The sequence below is a fragment of the Betta splendens genome, chromosome 11 (assembly GCF_900634795.4).
Source record: "Betta splendens chromosome 11, fBetSpl5.4, whole genome shotgun sequence".
In the NCBI taxonomy this organism is placed as follows: domain Eukaryota; kingdom Metazoa; phylum Chordata; class Actinopteri; order Anabantiformes; family Osphronemidae; genus Betta; species Betta splendens.
In genome coordinates this window covers 671,763-686,648 of record NC_040891.2, presented here as the reverse complement: position 1 = coordinate 686,648, position 14,886 = coordinate 671,763, and the positions used below count along the sequence as shown (strand labels likewise).

General features: G+C 39.1%; 2 long non-coding RNA genes across 2 annotated transcripts; both read right to left on the bottom strand.

Moving 5' to 3' along the window:
* Nucleotides 1–357: 357 nt before the first annotated feature.
* On the bottom strand, nucleotides 358–9,668 carry LOC114865878 (uncharacterized). Its single transcript, XR_003787586.3, has 4 exons — nucleotides 9,385–9,668; nucleotides 7,868–8,888; nucleotides 750–6,641; nucleotides 358–566 (listed from the first exon to the last, which is right to left on the bottom strand). It is a non-coding gene; the product is annotated as an uncharacterized LOC114865878 (long non-coding RNA).
* Nucleotides 9,669–11,142: 1,474 nt separating this feature from the next.
* On the bottom strand, nucleotides 11,143–14,886 carry LOC129604813 (uncharacterized). Its single transcript, XR_008696062.1, has 4 exons — nucleotides 12,412–14,886; nucleotides 12,016–12,080; nucleotides 11,713–11,861; nucleotides 11,143–11,405 (listed from the first exon to the last, which is right to left on the bottom strand). It is a non-coding gene; the product is annotated as an uncharacterized LOC129604813 (long non-coding RNA).

Here is a 14,886-nt window from a genome sequence, read left to right as displayed (position 1 = left end):
AAGGTTCCTTTAAATGAATTCGTACCCTCTCCTTGATGATGTAAAAAGTCACAGGTCATGTGGCTGCATAAGGAAAACTCTTGTCGGCGTTGTCCAGACCCACAAATCAACACATCCTGTGTGGTAAAAGTATACTTACCACTGAAAACATTTCCAGCAACCACAACAACAGTTACAGCTGCTATAACTCATTGTGACTCCTTGGATTCTGTAATCTTCTGGTCTGTACAGGTGGTTGTGAATGTGAAGCAGGGTGGACCGATGAGAATGAGAAATGAGAATTTAAGCAGTGAATTAGCTGGATGAATTCCTTCGCCTCGGCCTAAATTAGGAAACCTGTATTACCAAACCACAGGGTAACAATATAATCACTTTAATGTGTGAGCCCGACCGGGTCTTGTACTGGAGATTATAGGGTAAGAAACAAGACAAAGAGAAAAGCACAGCAACAGCAACAAGCAACAACAGAGCACAGGCAGGATGGTTGGACCAGGGACTGGATACAGACAGGACGGTTGAACCAGGGACTGCCCATCACACAGACAAAGCTCAGAGTCCGATGATACCTGTAGGTGAGGACAGAGTGGGGGAGAGAGAGAGAGAGGAGACAGAGAGAAACAGCTTAACTAAGAGATGGGTCCTGTGACTAACAATCATTGCCAGTTACCTGAACCATCTCTAACTATAAGCTTTATCAAAAAGGTTTTAAGACTGATCTTAAAGATGGAAAGTGTGTCAGCTTTTCAAACCTGAAGAGGGAGCTGGTTCCAGAGGAGAGGAGCTTGGTAGCTAAAAGCTCTGCCTCCCGTTCTACATTTAAAGACTCTAGGAACCACAAGTAGCCCAGCGCTTTGTGAACGAAGTGTTCTGCTGGAAACATAAGAAGGAGCTTTATCATTGAGTGCTTTGTAGGTGTGTAGGAGAATTTTAAATTCTATCCTACATTTTATAGGCAGCCAGTGCAGAGAAGCTAATATAGGAGAAATGTGATCTCTCTTTCCCGTCAGAAATCTGGCTGCAGCATTTTTAATTAGCTGGAGGCTTTTTAGTAAGTTGTTAGGACATCCTATGAGTAAGCAGTTACAGTCCAGCCTAGAGGTAACAAATTCATGGATCAGTTTCTCTGCATCACTCTGAGAGGATGCTTCTAATTTTAGAATGAATGAATGAATGAAAAACTAAAGTGGGCGGATTTCTTTAAAGTATGATATAAAAGAGAGATCCTGGTCAAAGATGACACCAAGGTTCACGGTAGAATCTAAGGCTAATGTTATGTCATCCAGAGTGGCTATTTGATTCACTTCTGCTTTATCGGAAAATCGGGAAATCTGCTGCCAGCTCATTGGCATGTCCACCGGCCGTAGAGTTACAAATGCCCCTGGGGTCCATGGATACTCGGCTGATGGAATTACATTGAAGTATTGATGGACTGATAAAAAAACATCTCAGCACATTTGAAGGAATTACATCAGAGGATGACCCGGGTTGAAGGACTGATCAGTAACATCTCAGCCTATTCGGATTGCTCAGATTGCAGGACTGACCAGTAAGATCTCAGGCCATTTGGAGGATAACAAGAGATAGGTGGATAACATCTGCAGACAGAATGAACACTTGTTTACTAAGGCTTGAGATGGCATAGGTACCGCGGGGGTTGACGGATGTCAAGACACAAGACACACGCCCGACTGCTATGATTAGTGAGGACATGTCCCACTTGGCGATCATTGACTGATGAGATCATGACATGTTTTGATTTCGTTTTGATTGATGTGCACATCACCAGAAACTGTTTTCGCCCGTAGCTGATTGGCTCCTCCTCTCTGTCAATCACATCAGAAGCGCTGCTGATTGGTTTGATGATCTGGTCGTGTTTGCTTGCACACTTGCACCGTTTGTGACAAGAGTGAAAATAACCAAGCACAAGTTTAGAACCAAAGCAAACTAGTAAAAGAAAATACTTTGGTGGTGCAGAGACTGGCGAGTCTTTCTGATTTAGAACAATTATATTCATAAATGCTTACAGTAAACTGGAATAAAGCAGCTTTATTGGCCTGTCTGTGAATTGGACGCTACGTTTCAGGGACGGATTCTACCAGCTAAATGAGGCCGAACCCTTTTGCCACTGCTGCGGTGCTGAAGTGGTGTGGGACATTAGTATTAAAAAAAAAAGTATCTTCTTTATATTATTGTGTCTCCCTTCAAGGACAACTGTTTGACTGACCTGTAAACATCTTGGTCCAACCTTGCTACTGTAGTGTATTATTGCAATCTTGCTTCAACCGTCGGATGACGCCGCTAGCATGGCTGCCTGAAGAAATTTCCCTGTTGTGGGATTAATAAAGTACTCTATTTATCTATAATAGTGTCTCTCTGTGACTTTAGGCCCAACAATAAAAACGCCGGTTGTATCTGTGAGGATTTTGGGATATCCAATACTTTTTACAACTTTTAAACAACTTTGAATTATGACTACATGATCTGTTTCATCATGGTGGTGCGGTAGCACTGTTGCCTCATAGCTAGAAGGTCCTGGGTTCAATTCCCGGAGGCCAACCGGGTGCCTTTCTGTGTGGAGTTTGCATGTTCTTCCCATGTTCGTGTGGGTTCTCTCTGGGTTCTCCAGCTTCCTCCCACAGTCCAAAAACATGCATTAGGTTGATTGGTCATTCAAAAAAAAAAAGTTGTGAATGGTTGTTTGTATGTATATGTGTGGCCCTGTGATGGACTGGCGACCTGTCCAGGGTGTACCCCGCCTCTCGCTAATAGGTTCCAGCCCCCCCAAGGATTTATTACTGACTTGAACAAAGTGAAATTTTTCCAACAAATAGGATTTAAACCACCCCAGTGCTGTTCTTTTAATTCCGATGCTTTGTTCCAGTCTCTGTAATAGAATGCTGTGGTCACTTGTATCAAATGTAGCACTAAGATCTAACAGGACAAGGACAGAAACTAGACCATTGTCTGAAGCTAAGAAAAGATCATTAGTGACTCCAACCAGAGCTGTTTCTGTGCTATGATGTTTTCTAAATCCGGACTGAAAATCTTCCTACTGTTTCCTACTATTTTTTCAAGAACCTTAAAGATGAAGGGTAAATTTGAAATGGGCCTATAGTTGGCTAGTTCTCCAGGGTCCAGAGTAGGTATTTTTCAATAAAGGTTTGACCACAGCCACCTTAAAAGCCTGTGGTACATAGAGTAATCTGGTTAGGATTGGGTCTAAAAAACAAGTAGACGACTTGGAAGACTTCATTATTGAGGTTAACTCCATGTGAGATATGGGGGAGAAGCTGTCTAGATAAGACAGAGGACTGAAAAATAAATAAAAATGAATTTAGACAGTGATTTCTGTCATTTGGAGGAAGACACTGATAAATGTTTTCTCTAATGGTGGTCATTTTATTAGTAAAGTAGTTCATAAAGTCATTGCTGCTGAGATTTAAGGGGAAAGTACTCTTAAAAAGGTAAAAGCCTAGCTACAGTGCTGAAAAGAAACCTGAGGTTGTTTTAGGTTTGTTTTTCTAGCAGTGCTTATTTTTAAAAGTATTATTAGACTGTCCTTCCATGCAATGCAGTTTACATTTATTTTGTTGAAACGCCATTGTCTTTCTACTTGTCTGGTCCTGTGCTTTTAGGCTGCACATCTCTGAATTATACCATGGAGCTAATCTCCTCTGATTCACTTCCTTCTTCAGAGGAGGAGCCACTGTGTCCAAAATAGTATGCTAATAGAAGCTGCAGCATCATCTACAATAAAATCAACCTGTTCATAAAAATTAAGGTGACCGAGTCAGTTGAAAACCAAAATAAGATAAGAAGAACTAGTAATAAAGTCTTGGTAATGCAGATATTAAAACCACAAACAAACTTTCTACCATAGGTCTCTCCACTAATAAAAAAGTGATACAGAAACACAGGCAATCTCTAAAATAAAACACAGGTAACAAGGTAGTAACTAAAAAGACAAAACAGGTAACAGACAAGGTTTAAACACAGGACAATCTAAACGTCAACATGAGTGAACTCAAACGCTTTGGCTCTGGAGAGCAGCTTCAGTAGCAGACTGATCCACCCTCGCTGTGTGAAGGAGAGATATCGTAGATCCTTCCTACCTGCTGCTGTCAGACTGTACAATCAGAACTGTTGACCACGTCCCACCACAGTCACTCACCCACTGCATCAGTGGTTTATATAGCAACCTGCTCTGCACAATATTTGTGTAAATCTGTGAACAATCATGTATATTGTTACCGGTACAAATCTTATACCCATTACCGTGCAATAACCCTGCAATGACCTCATACTCACTCTAACTGTACTGTACTGCTTTGTACTGTGCCAACACAAACTGTTCTGTAGCTGTATTCTCGCTTATCTGTACTGCTGTTGTGACTAAATTATAAATTTAGTCTAAATACTAAACTAAATTATAGTTCTATTAAAATGATTACATACTGTAATCTCTCATTTCTTTGTGTACTGCTGCAACAGTTCCCCACTGTGGGATGAGTAAAGGTTCATCCTATCTCTAATTTTAGAACACGAGTAAGGTGCATGGCTAACATGAATGAGATAAACAGAAAATACTAAAAATTTGCTGAAATAGACTATAACAATGATTGGACTTTTTTATTGGTCTGTTCTGCTTACCTTTTTGCTACTTCATGCTGCCTTTGTGATTTAGAACAATCATATTAATAAATGCTTACAGTGAACTGGAATAAATTATAATTGTTATTTAAACTGTATGGACAAAGGTTGGAAAGAGCAATAAAAGCTCTAGTGTTAATGTACCAAAACTGAGCTTAAATGTGGTTAATCATGAAAATGCTTGCTAGAAAGCAAAATCAAATTTGTCATTAGCCCCAGAAAAGAAGCATGCCTCTTCGGTGCCATGTAGAATCACCACCTTTCACATTCACAAAAATCGGAATAGGCTACAGCACAAGCAGACATCCCACATAGGCTTTATTTAGGTAGTGGAACATCTGACCTCATATAATAAATTACAAGTACAGTAATAGGTCACAGCAGATCCTTACTTCCCAATTAAAATGACACTCTCCAATATCCACCAATTCTTTAATTTAAAGAAGGATGAGTTTCTTAGTGTGTGTGTCCTTAGCTACAGTGATTTAGCCCTCGTGTGTTTGTTGCAATGAAGGTTTGTAGCTGACGATATTAAAACAAATCTTTGCAATCGACCTATTTCATTTTTAATTTGTGCATAATTTAAATGTATAGGCGAATACAAAAATTATTCATTAAACATTTACACTAAAAACTACTGACATTTTGATAGCGAAAGTCAAAAATTGAAGCACAACTTGGATAAAAATCTCAAGCAGGTTTTTCATATTTTACATTATTCAAATTTTCATGCAGTAGCTGCTTATAAGTTCAATATAAATTAGCAAGAACAAGATAATTTTTTGATCATTGTTGATTTTTTTTTTGTCAACAGACAAGTAGATACACTTTCATCACATTATTTTATACTGTCAGCCACAAACTTCCATACAAGTTACAAGCAAACTTCTTTCTAATTTTTGAGGAAAAAAAATCAAATAAAATAAATTTAATGGCACATATACTATACAGACTTGGGTCTGCGAACTGTATGTTCTTTCTTGTGCAACAAATGTAATTTAAACTCATGGCTCATAAAGCAGATTATGATTTATTCCCCATTTGACCAGTAGAAAAGAACATTGAGTTAATGACAAGCAGCCACGTTTACATGTGGGTACTCGAGCCACTTTGCACAAAGGTATGCAATGCTTTTTTACATAAGAAACATTCACCGTTAAACTTAAAAAAAAAAAGTGTAGCTTGTATTCAAACATGAATGGAATAAGGATTAGAATCTTGTGGTCACCTCTTAGTTTAGGAAACTGTATGGCTTTCATGCAGTAAACCTGATCATTTAGGTGCATTTAATTGAAAGCCAACAATGTATAAGAACGATGTAGATTGTGACCCAGGACTTTAATGCTGTATACAACTAGATAATAAGCCTGTATTTGAGTTTGGCGGAGATGGATTTTAGCAAGTCTACTGTAACACAGTTGGTACTTAACAATTTAAGAAAATACAAGCTTCAATACAAACAGAATATTTTCTTACTAAAGAAAAGGACCATGTCTTTTGGTGAAGTAGCAGTAGTAGTGCAAGTAGCAGTAGGCCTTTTTTTGTTTATTTATTTATTTCTGATGGTAATGTATTAAATATCTTTGGCGTGTTTTTGATTCAAAGTTGACCCCAAACCAAGTAACTGACTCATGGTCAATTGTGAACAAAGCAACCCAGGACATAAATACATAAAATCTAAAAAGAATCTTCCCTAAACACTGGGTATATTGCTCTTTTATCCTTGTAAATATTCAAAAGCCCCATTATTTCCAACAGCAATTACAGAGTTAGTTGACTAAATATCTATAAAATGCAGATCAATATTCTTGGTCATAAAGTGATGGAAGTATAACGTTTGAAGAGAGAGATTCAGGAGTTTGTATGTGTGCAAAACAAATATTACTCAATCTTATAAAAGGTGCGTTTGTGTAGTCTCTTTTGTGATGTCGAACACATACAGGACGTCCAGTACAGATGCTCCTGAATATTGAACAAACAGAATATTCCATCTGTAAAAGAGCACACAACAAACAGTCTTCAAACACATGCACACAATAGGATCTAGCATGTTACATATGAATCATATGTGTAAGAGTGTGGAATTATTATCAAAACTAAAAGATTCACATCCTGCATTATTCTGTTATACTAAAGGGTGCATACACAGATCTTCTTTTCTTTTCTTTATCTTTTCTCAGATAAAAGAAAGAAGGGAAGTCAGAACAAACTGCTAATTTTTAAAACAAATATAATTCTCAGTGCTCCAGATGATATATCAGACTTTGCTATCATAAGAAAATTCCAAATTCATTGCTAAAATTAGGATAATCCTTTCTTCTGAAAAATTAGTTCATACATTAGTTCCCTCTGGGAATATAACCTGCCTACAATTAATTCCAAATACTTTAGCCAGAGTCTGACTGGACACAAGACATAAGATCACATTTTGTCCTACATTGGGTGGAATTTAAAATTCTTCTCCTCACTTTCAAAGCATTTAATTAAAGGCGCCATTGTGTCTTAAAGGCCTCATAGCTCTTATATCAGGCATCTTAACCCTCATGCCTTCTTTGGGCATTTTTATAGATTTTTGGCACTCTTTTTCTTCCAATTGCTGATTATTGTTATAGCTGCTGGCATGATTTTTGTCACAAATGTTACTTTCTCTTTAAATTTTTTTAATTCATTGTCTTTTTATTTCTATTGTCATTTATATAGAAGTTACATCTTGTATACACTCGTGACCTTCGTGGCCTTTTTTACCACGCTCATGAAAATGGCTATAGAATCATCATACATCAATATTTTTGGGGTAAATGACTTAAACAACTTCAGACCTGCCCAAAGCTACCTAGCTTTATATTTTCTTCAAAGTTTTAACCCTTCAGATGCCAGTTTTTCTACATGAAGTACTGCTTTTTTTAAATCATAAAACTCAGTTTATTTTCCATAAACTAAATGGAAGGAGGATGGAGTTTTGGTTGTCATTGGAGTTTAGGATATGCCAAAAATTAAAAACAAAATTGGTTTGATTGAATTAGTATTTTAATGTAGTGCCAGGTACTCCTTCTGGAGACCTTGTGGCATAAAATGCCCCATAGACTTTAATGTAAACTATATTTTTTAATCTCATTGCTATCACACTTCGAAACCATGCATTCTGTGATGTCAGCATTTCAGTAATCTGACAGAAATCAGATAATAGTAATCTGAAAAGAGATTTCAAGAGGCTCACCTTTATTTGTCTTCAGCTTGACCTCAACACACTAGTTTTGAGTTCTTTGCTCTCTGTTATCACATCAGTCTCCTTAACCTCTTTGTCCTGTTGTTCATCTTCTTTGACACTAAGCGTCACATTTTGTCGAACACTGACAGAAAGCACCAATGCCTGTATGATGCCATAGATCAGCGCAAACTGGGGAAGGTACTCCTGGATCAACCATAGTAATCCTGTCATTCCAATTGTGGAGACAAAAAACATGGCCATACCATGAAACCACAGCCTTAGGGATCCCTGGATGCCTAAAACTTCCAGGATGAGCTTGGCAGGAGAGGACACAGTCCATAGAAAGCCGACAGCAAACAGGTCAAACAAGTGTCTAAGAAAGTTAAAACAGATTTCGTAGTGCTCTGGTAGGACTTCAACCTGCCAACTTTGGACAAAGAGTCGAAAAGGAGAGATTAGCTGAGAAGCAGAAGATGGAGGAGATGGAGGAGGCGTTTGATAGTCCCCATCAACATCACATTCCCACTCGCCACTACTACAAGCTTCCCGTTTTCTTTGTCTTATTCCACTTGGTTCTGCTTTTCTTGGCCACAAAACATAACCTGGGACAAATTTATTCCACCATCCAGAAACATTTTCAGAATCTGCTTCTATCTCCTGTTTCTCTGCATAGAGATCTTCAATGTTTTTTACCTGAAGCATCTCTTGTGCCTCCCAGAACTCTTCCACTGGAATGCTTTGGTCACTTTGATGTCTAAATCCTCCCCAGGTCCATGAGGTCCACCTACTAAGGCCCTTGGCTGTGACTGTTGTGTTCTCCTCTGATATGGCAGTTCTGCCCCATGAGCGGACCCACCGCCATGCTCTTCCTAACACAGCTGACATGTCTTCTCAAGGAGGCTGATGGACTTGATGGACAGCAAAAATGGCAGGCACCAAGTTATCACTTCTTGTTGCTTCCCTCACACAGGCAGCTCCAATTTTTGTTCTCCAGGCTCAGCTTGAGGTAAAATGACGTCCTTATATACACCTGTGTGCGTTTCAGCAGTTCAACAGAGTGACAAGGAATGCATTATTCAACATGTATTTAGACAAACGACAACACTTAAGGAATAAGCACATTGTCTACATGTCTTGAGCTTAGTCTGACGACCCCTGACGCTGCCTCGGTTGCTCTAAAAAGAAGAAGATTCCGTTCAGCTAATACACACAAGGACAACCTTTAGTTCAATGTTATCAAACTAGCCAAGCCTTACTCTTTACTGCATTCTACCCCAAACACTGCGCCAGTTCTCATATTTGCAAATCAATTAAGACATTAATATCTGGTTGACGCATGAAAATGCTTTGTACATGAAAGTCAACGCCACTGAGGTTGCGTTTGTGAGATGTCTTTACATGGCTTTACATGGCACGTAAAGACATGGCTACCGCACATCAACGAAAACATGCCGTTAACACCCGAAACGACCAATGACGTCTCAAAACGATTCGGTGCCGGCTTTTCTAAAGTAATTGATGCTCACCCGATACCGACGTCACGCCCGTAGTTAGCTTTCTTTGTTAACGTTAGCAAGGACCTCGACATAAACGCCAAGTTCTTTAACTTTTAGATATGTTCTGATCAAGCCAACGCTCAAGTCGGCTTCTAAGATAAACTAGCTGACAACTGGTACTAATAATGATACTTAATAATGGGCTGGTTGAAGCTGAAACTCCGGAGCATGTATCAAAAAACAACAACACAGCGCTTCAGAAACACTGTGCTGATGCTTGATTCGTTTGGCAAAAATCACGTGATCGGGGACGTCCGAAGTGCCTTCCGTCACGTTCATACGTCACCGTTTCATTATGATGTTCAAATCTTTATGAAGACGAGAAACGTTATCAGGATTTGTGGTGTGTTCAGGTGGCTAATTCGTTTAATTGAAAGTGACATATGAGAGAGGACGTTCTGTGGTATAGGAACACTTCCAATTGAATTGATTGCAGTCTCAGCCCTCGTACTGTTAAACATTAACATATTCTATTTCTTCTTACTTAACATGCGTTGCGAGTTCATACCCACCTCAAAAGCAGTTCAAGTCAATGAAAGAAGAGAAATGTGCCTCGTTTAATCTTATAGTGCATTCATAGATTTCACCTGTTTTCTTCACACAGAGACCAAAATGTCCGTTTCTAGAGGATCCTGTAGATGAGGACGCTTTATTAATTCGCAGGGCATTAAATTTACGCCCCGAGAGGATTTTGACGCCACGAGTTAATTTTCTGTCATATCGCCGTGCATATTTATTTAAGCGGTACAGTTTTTTCGAGACTCCATAACATATATCAATAATCTTAAATAGGAGTTTCGCAGGATTGAAGGTATGTAGTATTTAATTCATGTCAGTAAGGCTAATTTGGAAAATGATGATCAGCTAATAACATCTTGCTGTGACCTGAACTAATAAATGTGCAGGTGCACTGATTACTCTTTCTAATGGTCAAAGACTACATCACCATACTGTAACTGATGTATCATTGTTTACACCACTAAGATCATATGTGATGCTGTACATATTATCACGAACGTGGAGGTCAAGTGGCCCGGCTCTGGTCATGACTCATGAATATATCGTGAGTCAACCCTAAGTAACAGGCTGCACTGTGGTAAGTACATGTATGTCCTATACACTTATTTCAATGCATGCACTACACACTCACAGGAGCACTTCTATGCAGCACCAAAGTAATATAAAGTAATATGAACTTTCTTATAGGAGAGATTGACTGCTTTCTGCTGGAGATAGGGGTTACCCATGCCAGCCTACACTACTGACCCCTCACCCAGAACCTGAAGCAGGCCCCCAGCAGCGCTTTAATGTGGCCCTGCAGAACAAGAGTCTGGGTGGAAATGACCATAGGCCTGTTGAAAGCATGTCTTCAGTGCCTACGTCACCTCAGGGAAACACCTGAGAGGCCTGTGAAATTAACGTGGCATGTGTTGTTCTCCACATTATTGCAATTATTAGAGGGGAACAACACCCTGCCCTACAAATACAAGACCCTGAGGAAGACTCCTTCCATCATGGTAATCTGCAGAGTGGATGGACAGTCAGAAATGTGATTTGCCGTAATGTTTTACTAAACCATCACCACCACCAATAAAAGAAACTGAATAAATGCAAATCATAATTTATTTGGTTTTCTTCATTTCCTACAAATACAAAGGCAACTGTTAGATTTTATGATTCTTCAAATAATTCATACAATTCACCTTTAACTATACACTCACCTCCAGCTTTTGTTTTTTTTTTTTTTGAGAATTTCAATTTCTAGATCTGTCTTTTCAATCTTGTGGTCCAAGTATAACTGTTTTCTTGACAAGATGAAGTTTATACAACTCCTTAACCGGTGACTGGACATACAGAGGATTTAGAGTTACATGACATAGTTCCTCATTACTCTTACAGAATTAAACTCTGGCATTTACAGAACATCACTGAACTGTGTGCATCTGTGCAGCAGAATGTGATGGACCGTCCTCCTGCTGTTCTTCCACACTCTGGGACAGAGGGGAGACAATAATGTCAGTATACATGGAGATCAAGTTACATCCTTTAGGCTACGCAACACAAACACCAGAAATCATGTGATGTGTATAAACTGTATTAATATTACACTTTATAATATTGCTTATCATAATTTAAGCTTTATTTAATAGTTTACCTACAACATCCTGGGCTTCTGTTGTGAAAGGAAGATTTACATATTACTGTCAGAATCTGTTAAGACCAACAAAGAACCCAACCCAGAGTCTAAAGTCAAAATTAGCCTATGTAAAAAATCAAATATGTAAGTAGACCTCTTACATTTTACACATGCACTTGTATCCTGGGGAGTGACTGGTTCTGATGAACTCCCTCCAGGAATTCCTTCAGCCTCTGCTTTCCAGTGTTCATGCCAAGGGCCATCTCCTCTGCATGCTCTGTTGTTCTAGCCTCTGCCTTCTTTCTGTTGGCTGAGTAGAAGTCAAATGATTTAACTGTGTGAAAACATTACAGCCATTTTGAAAATGCTGCTGCACTGCTATACTCTGCATGCTATTTAGTTATTTAATATGTCAAATGTTGTAAAGTCAGTTAGTCTACACCCATGATATGATCATGCCTTACCTGTTTGAATTATGTTTTTATATTTCATTTTCAGCCACGTTCTTTTTATACCTGCAGGATTCCGCCTACATAAAAATTTAAAAATTAAATTCTTATATTATTATATGAGTGTTGGGTAACTTTTAAAAACCTAATTAGATTAATGTAATAATTGCTCTCTATAAAACGTATTGGATTATTGAATTATCATTACTTTACAAATCCCACATCAACCAAAACAGAGATTTTAAAAAATACATAACACTGCACTTTTAACTTTTAACTTTACTGAAGTAAGTCCTTAGATGATTGAACAATTACTTGTGAAATATAGTATATAGTGAAATATAACAACAATACTAAAATTTCTTAGGAGTTAGTTACACCGAACACTGTATGATTGAAATGTAAACTTACGCATTGACTTGAGCAGCTATTTTCTTCCAAGCGAATTCTCTCTCTTTTGCCGCTGCAGCCGTGTTGCTTTTTCTACGAAATATAGGCTCGTAGTCGATATTTGCTTGAGGTCATATCCCTTTCCGGACCTCTTTTGTTGTCCTGTTGCCATGGTGACTCGTAATAGTTAAAGGACCTTTGACAGTTGGCAACAACAATGTTAAAAAAATTAATATTAGATTATTTTGAGCCAATTTTATTGAATAAATAAACTAAAGTGATGAGAAGTATCTCCTCATCAAGTGGGCTGAAAGTAAGACCTCTTTCAGCCCACTTGATGTTTTACCCACACACAAAATGTTTGGTGGTACTTTAATCCTGCTCTACAAAATATTTTCAATATGCAGCTGTTTTCCCTGTTTTATAAAAACAGCTGTGTAGCCTCTACTCCAAAACATTGCAGACCGATTCAAAACTGTTTCTGTTTCTTTCTATTTCAGAGGTTTTAGAAAAAGATAACTGGAAACTAGTGTTGCTGTGAGGGAGCGCGAGGCTGTGAGAGAACGCAAGACTCGACAACAGCACGAGAAATTCAACAAGGCGGCGACAAACTATCCGCCAATTTAAATAAATAAATAACTACCTCATTCTACGGAAAACAATCAAACATCTTACCATTCTGGATAACACGAAGAAAGTTTCGAGTACATCGACGAGTGCTTCAAGCGTCTGGTAATGGGGAAAAAAGACACAGCTCCAAACAAGAGATCCCGTCCGTCTGACTCACCTGAGTCACCTGGAGCTAGCTATCTAGCTAACAAAAACATCACGGACATCATGGAGTCCATAGAGAAAAAAATAACAAGCTTCGACGCGCGTCTGGCGCTAGTGGATCTCCTCCACAAAGAGTTTATGGCCGTCCGCGACTCCCTGGAATTTAGCCAGCAGCAGGTGGTTTCTCTCGCCACCGAGAACGAGGCCCTGAAGGGAACGGTGCAGTCCCTGAAGGAGGATGTGGCTCAGCTAGCGTCCGAAAATAAAAAAAGGCATCATTGATCTGCAGGCCCGCAGCATGAGGGACAACCTGGTGTTCTCTGGGATTCCAGAGCAGGCAGAGGAAAACGCGGAAACCACCGTAAAAAACTTCCTTGAACAACAGATGAAGATTCCAGAGGAGGTTGTCGACAAGATGGCGTTTCACCGTTCCCACAGACTCGGAGGAAGACGACCGGATGGCCAGCGCCCTCGACCCATCCTTGCCAAGTTTTATGACTTTAAGCAGAAGGAACTGGTTAAGAGCCGAGGCAGACAGCTGAAGGGAACCGACTACAGAGTCAACGATCAGTTTCCCAAGGAGATCCTCGACCGCTGCCGCCAACTATTCCCCATGCGCAAAAATTTCATGGCAGAAGGCTGCAGGGCTGTCATCAGCTGTACTAGCAGGTGGTATGTAACAAAAATGGTTTAATATAAAAGGTTTGTTAAAAAATAATAGATGCAATGCAACTAAGTGTTATAACTTTACATCCAGTATTCAAACTTGTTCCCTCGCAGATGTTTCATGTAAATGTTTTTTGTCATGCTAATGTCACTCACTCACTGACTTTGCAAAGCGCCCATCATGCTTAATCACTCACCTTCCTTTCACTTTAATTTTCCTTCCCTTTACTCTTTTTCCTTCACCTACTTTCACTCCACACTGTTTACATCCTTCTTTTCTTTATTCTCCTCCCACGTAGTCAGCCAGCTATGTAGCCCTCCAGCAGCCACACACAAACATCTACTGCACAGGGGAAACACGTGCACGTAGATAGATAACACATGACTCAGAATACACAGGTACTTAAGGTTAGCCACACGCCTAAAGTCTGTCACACTACATACACACAAGACTAGTGATCCACAGCAGTCAGGTAAGATATGACACCACTGAAGATTGTTACTTGGAATGTACGTGGAATCAATAAGAAGGGGAAACAATTTAAAATATTTAATCATTTGAAAACCCTACAAGCAGACATTTCTTTACTACAGGAAACTCATATTCCCAAAACTATAGTTTATACTCTGGCATCAACAGAGTTCCCACATGCTTACTTATCCGGTTACAATTCTGAACAAAGAGGGGTCGCTGTCCTGATAAATAAAAAGATTATCTTTACTCATAACGATACCATTGTAGATCCAGAAGGGAGATATATAATCATTAATATCTTGATAGGAAACATTGAATATTGCATAGCTAATGTGTATGGCCCTAATGTTGACGACCCCTCTTTCTTTCACAGCTTCTTCACATCACTGTCTGCTCACTCTGGTTCCAAACTTATAGTAGGAGGGAACTTTAATTAGGGGAACCTCACCCTGTGTTCTTTGGGAGACTGGGAAGGCAGTTATGCGCGGTAGAATAATTTCATATTCATCGCACAAGAAAAAAAAGGACATGCTACCTGAATTAGAATTAGAGCAAAAAATAAAATCTCTAGAGATTAAATA